Below are 6047 nucleotides of genomic sequence, written 5' to 3' on the forward strand. Positions count from 1 at the left end.
TACCGTAACGGAACCGGCATTCAGATAAGGAACAAGTTCCATGCTTTCTGGTACGGGTATTTTAACGTTCCACTCTGTGTACCCAAAGCTGTCGTCCCCGAAGCACTCTCGGGTACGAACGGAACGGTATAGCAGAAGCGTTACTGTTCGCCTTACCAAGAGGTTCTGGTATTTTCCTTGGAACGGTCCACAGCACTTGGGCCGGTACGCGGTACCCGGTACGGAAATAACGCGGAACGGTGACAAATACCAATGAATTGCGTTACGTTACAGGTCCCTGGTTCAAACCTCCCACATTTCAATTCATCATTGCTAAAAGGTTATGAAACATAATGGAATGTGAGTGGTACTAGACAAAAGAGAAACTCAAATAATTGTATTGCATGACCTCGGAAGTTCACCAATGCCTCGCTATGCAACACCACAACTGCGACTCTGCAGCAGCTCGCACAATCTGTATTCTGGTATGCAGAGACCAAATCAATCATTACCGTGCAAAGAAATTACCGAAGAGAATATGGAGGTGAAGCACTTGATGGGAAAACCATTAAGGCACGGTGTGTGAAGTTCGAACTTTGAACTGCTTGGGTGCTTGGCAAAGTGATTTATGCGGGCTTTTCTGAAATTCTGCTCTAATTTCTTCCACTTTGTCTTCCGAAACACGTCGACGAGAACCTCCGCATTGTTTATTAACACTTCCAGTCGCCAAAAACTTCACACACACCATGCCTTAATGGTTTTCCCATCAAGTGCTTCACCTCCATATTCTCTTCGGTAATTTCTTTGCACGGTAATGATTGATTTGGTCTCTGCATACCAGAATACAGATTGTGCGTGCTGCTTGCGAGTGGCCATTGTGCTTTATGCGATTCTGCACTGCATAGTGAAAGAACGGTGAACTTCAACGTCATGCAATAAAATTCTTTGAGTTTCTCTTTCGTCTAGTACCACTCGCATTCCATTATGTTTCATAACCTTTTAGCAATGATAAATTGAAATGTGGGATATTTGAACGGAACATCCTGTATATCTGTATCAGCCGATATAAACATAAACTTTTGTAGTTTTATTTGTAAAATTACCTATGAGCAACTCCAGATGCAGTTTTATTTATATATTTTTTTCTTATACAATTCATGAAACTTAATGAACAAGAAATTTACAAGTAGTAGTCTTTCTTCGTGCATACATTCTTGGGATGTATTCTGCCATGAATATATAAAATAAACTTTAAGGTAACAGACGGACACAATTGGCAAATTATGAAATTTGATTTTCATGAGGTAATTTTTTTACAGACAAATTTTAGTTTTGAAGCACATAACACCATTAACTCTTTGCGGCTCAGGAGTTGGATAAATTTCCCGACCCTTCCGGCGCGGAGAAGGTTCGAAATTTTTTTTACATTAACACTTTTAATATATTTTATTTTGACATAAGAATACATATTTTCATAATATTTCTTAAATTCTATTGTAATTGTAATTTTAATTTGAAAAAAACTGGTGGTTATCAGCACTAACCACCACGCAAATGTAACATGTTTTTTTATGCAACATATGTGAATGAAAATTGTGAAATACAAAGGTTTTCTTTACCTAAATTCAACTTCAATTTTGGTGAAAGGTTTGGAAACAGTCTTTATCCTTCCGCAAACAAAGGGGCACATTACAAACACTGCACATCCATATTGTGCGGACTGGATTGCTCTTCGTGCTACACTTAGCACATCTTCTTGATGTGGACCTCTTAGGTTGATGGCTTGCACTCTGGTTCCTAATACTCGGCATGACACTAGGTTTGTGGCGCTTTATTTCTACACTTCTGTTTGGGGGAGTGTGTGGAGTTGCTATTCTTTTGGAGAGCAAACCTATATATACATCCCTCCTAAATTCCTTGTTAGTGAACTTCTCACCTTCAATTTGATTGTGAATAATAAAAGCATTTGTTAGAGCTGCATCAAGAAAGTGAAAAAATAATCTCAAGTACCATTTCTTACTTTTGCGGTCAATCTGGTAATCATTCTTCAGTCGATCAAAATTATCGACAAAATTCATATTTTCATTATACTCCTTCACAATCTTTGGGCAGGGCACATCTGAAATAGTACCATCTTTTGCCTTCCTACTGATGGTTATTGTATCATTGGGATTGTGGAAATTAGACAAAAAGTTCACTGCTCGTTTATCCTTCCATCTTATCATTGTTATGTCATCATCGGACTGTTGCCAATCATATTCTCCTCTCTTTAGTTCCTTCTCCGCTTTGAGACTAGGTAGGAACTTCCGTGCAGGATTCACTGTCCCACATGCAAAAATATTTTTGGCTTTTAGAGTTAGCAGCAGCTCATAGCTATTGAAGTAGTTGTCTACAAATAGAACATGGTTTTTATCAATAAAATCATGACAGAGACTGAGAACAACTCGGGAAGCCAACCCTTTCTCACCTTGATCGCTTGTTTTCCCAGTATAGATTTCGAACCTGTGGTTATATCCAGACGAGTCACAGAGCATCCATATCTTGAAACCTCTTTTGATTGGCTTATCCCTCATGAATTGTTTCATACTAGATCTTCCTTTGAATTTTACCATCGATTCATCGACGACAAGTTTCTGATAAGCTTTGTAGTTTTGCGCGAAAGAGTGTGCCAGATTGTTCAGAAATGGTCGGAGTTTATATAATCTATCAAATTGTGGATCACGACGCTCTGGTTGAACAGCATTGTTGTTGAAATGTATGTGACCCAACAGCCAACCAAACCTTTTTACACTCATTAGTTTTGAAATATAATAGTCATGCCAGTCTGGTTTTGATGACCAATAATCTCTGTAACTTGACATTCGTTTGAGACTCATAAAAATGTTCATTCCTATAAATACTCGAATTTCATCCATGTCTGTCGGTTGGAAGGGCTTACCTTGTTGTGTAGCATATAAGTTCGTGTGAAACACAATATGATTGAGCAGCTCATCATTGAAAAAGAGTGAAAAAATTGCAAGAGGGCTCTTATCTTGCAGTTCCTTCACAGCATCAGTCGGTCCCACCCTACTTGAGAAATGTGGCACTGGAGTTGTTTGATGAGATGTCTGATCCCAGATTGGTGACCTTGTTACATGAACCAATGGCACAATTGGAGTACTCACTGTGACCTCATTGGAACCATCCTGTTGTCTGACGCTCATTGATGCACTAACACAACCTGTGGCACTTTGTGTTGATGTCGAAGGTCCTTCGTTAGTAGGAATATTGCACACAAGAAATTCATCTTCAGAGGACGTTTCTGCAATGCACATTCCTTCTGCACTTATTTCTGGGTGAAAAGTGGGATCTGCATCTGAATCATCACTACTGAAGTCCAAATCGGAGCCTGAGGGTATGTCCTCAGCATTAAAAAAGTCTCGAATATCCTGATCAGTCAGCCTCTCCATGATTCTAGGAAATATGTAAACTTTACACAGAGTTCCGAAAGCAACCAAATCTGCGCGGTGGTCAGCAACACTAACCACCTACATATGAAGAGTTCCTTTGTGAACGACCGCACAAACACCTCCACTTCTTGGCACAGACGTAGCCACGGTAATGGGGAAATATAAAAGCACAGTGGATTCGGCAGAAAACGAAAAAGAACTACCATTACAACAATTAGTCATTAACAATCACTGTTTACAACAACATTCAACAAAAGCGGCACCATAAAGGAGACTGGAGTAAACATAAGAAACAACAATCCCCAAAATCTCATTTCAGACAAAAGGCGACCTCAAAGCGAAACATTAGAGTTAAAATACCACACAAAACGAAAATTTGCATTTCAAGTGGGGGTCAGTGACACTAACCACCGAGCCGAAAAGGACAATCTTGAGGTGGTTACCATTGGTAACCACTGCGCCGCAAAGAGTTAAGCCTTGTTTCCATCATAACCAAAAACCCAATATGCTGACCAAGGCAGAATTTATTTTGTATTTTGTACAGAGTCTGAAGAAGACTTGCTAGAAGGTTGAAACATAACGTTTAGTTTAGGTTTTAAAATAAAATAAATTCTGCCTTGGTCAGCATATTGAGTTTCTGAAAAAACATATATTGTATATTCGTAATCTAAAAGATGCTCTCCTTAAAACTCTTCACTAATATGTAATTTTCACCATCAAAGTTGACATTTTTCTAGAATTGCTCCCACATTTCTACTATTCCAATATATCCATAGCCTGCAATTTAGTGTAAAATTCTGCAATTTTGTTACTTTTATGTATGCAAACATAATTCACATGACCTGGTTGTGTATTGTAAATGACTAAACATGTAGTTTCAAAGTAAACCCGTAATTACATACATTAAGGAAATTAATGAAGCATTGGGGTTCTTTTTAGAACACTTAATTTTATATTGGATCAGTGAAATATCAGTCAGCCAGTAGAGTATTCTGAAAATTTGATCTGGTTTACCACAACAATTCTTATTTATTGTATATATTAATTAAATATAATAGAAATAAAACATGAATGCAGGCATGCAAGTAAAACAAAAACAGTACAATAATTTCAAATTTTCCAGTAATAAACCAGATTAACATGGGAGAATATGCCATAGGAATCAGCAAAGTTGTCCATCCTTACTAAATTTTCCTATTTAATATATATAATAGGTTTGCAGTAATTACAGTTGAACCTAGACTTAAAATGCTGGAAAATTCTAAGAAAAAATTTGTAACGTTTTTGGTATGTTGGGATCATCAAGATTAAATATATAATGCATGAAAATGTAACACCCAAGAATGTAAAATCAGTTTGATTGACTTGGTTTATTTTAGTTCACATTTGCTTCTAATCGGGAAGATGAGAATGATGTGAAGAAATTGATAAGGGAGAAGCTCATAAAGAAGACCCAAGCTCGTGTTCAAACCCAAGATCTTTGGTGTTGTAGCACAATGTGCTAACCACTCCACCATGGAGGTCGGCAATGTATGTAAAATTGGAGTTTAATTGTGTTTTGAAAATTCAACTGAATTTTGTTCTTATTTGCAGGATACCCATCATTGCTGGCAGGAAATGTGGAGTGGAAAAAGCTTTACAGACTATTTCTATGGCACAGACTTTTAGATGCTAATATTGTTTGTGAAATAAAATATGGTATTTATGTAACCAAGCATAACAAAAATATTGATTTATTCTGTATGTCTTATATGCAATTTAAAAAATGCTGTAATGAAAAAACTCAAATAACGCTCACTTAAGGATGTATGATAACATGTATCTGTGTTCCACTATGTAATATGAACACACTAACTGGGCATCAGCCTGTTGGGTTCATTTATGTAAAATAATTTGTAACTACTATAATGCAGAAAAATATGTATCAGTAAAAAAATCAAGTGAAACAGTTGAGATGCTACGACAACAAGGAATTCTTCGATATGTAGTAAAAAAAAAGTTAATGGACAGTGAAGTACAATTATTTCGAGAAGACATGAGTATCTGCGAATTGATAGTTTGTTAGTGTTCAAGTTTCACAGTGCATGTATTTTATTTTTTGTACAATTTTGTATGCATGTGATTTGAAACTACCTTTGAGTAAGGTCTACTTTGGAGTCAGTGTTGTTTGAAGGGCTCGACTTAAATGCAAACACTTACTAATTGCATTGGTTCCTGTTTAGTGAAATTAGTGTGCACACCAAGTGTTACAAAGTCCACTTCACAGGAACTAATGTAATTAGTAAGTGTTTGCATTAAATTGAAGCCCTTCAAACAACACTTGCTCAGATGTAGACCTGACTTCAAAGTAGGTGAAATCACCACTCTTAATGTTATACTTTTAAATAAAACTCCCCCATTGGAACTGGGTGTCTGATTATTAACATTTACCAAAAAGTGTTTAGGTGGGGGAAGGTTCAAAATTTTCTTAAATTGGACTTAGGGTGATTTTTAAGGCATATTTATGGCCAAAAATTCAGCAAAAAAATGCTAAAATTAGTATATTTTTAATATACAAGTCCACAATTGTTATTAATATATATATAAAAATATATTTTAAGTCCAATTTTCATGAGTGTT

At 36.5% G+C, this 6047-nt stretch overlaps 1 long non-coding RNA gene across 1 annotated transcript in view; it reads left to right on the forward strand.

The window, feature by feature from the left end:
• Positions 1 to 5171, forward strand: part of LOC145996462 (uncharacterized) — a 38077-nt gene extending 32906 nt beyond the window's left edge. Inside the window, exon 4 of the long non-coding RNA XR_014442775.1 lies at positions 5022 to 5171. This is a non-coding gene — a long non-coding RNA (uncharacterized LOC145996462). The remainder of the gene's footprint in view (positions 1 to 5021) is intronic.
• Positions 5172 to 6047: the final 876 nt, after the last annotated feature.

This window comes from Lepisma saccharinum, chromosome 12, assembly GCF_977018435.1.
Source record: "Lepisma saccharinum chromosome 12, izLepSacc3.1, whole genome shotgun sequence".
In the NCBI taxonomy this organism is placed as follows: domain Eukaryota; kingdom Metazoa; phylum Arthropoda; class Insecta; order Zygentoma; family Lepismatidae; genus Lepisma; species Lepisma saccharinum.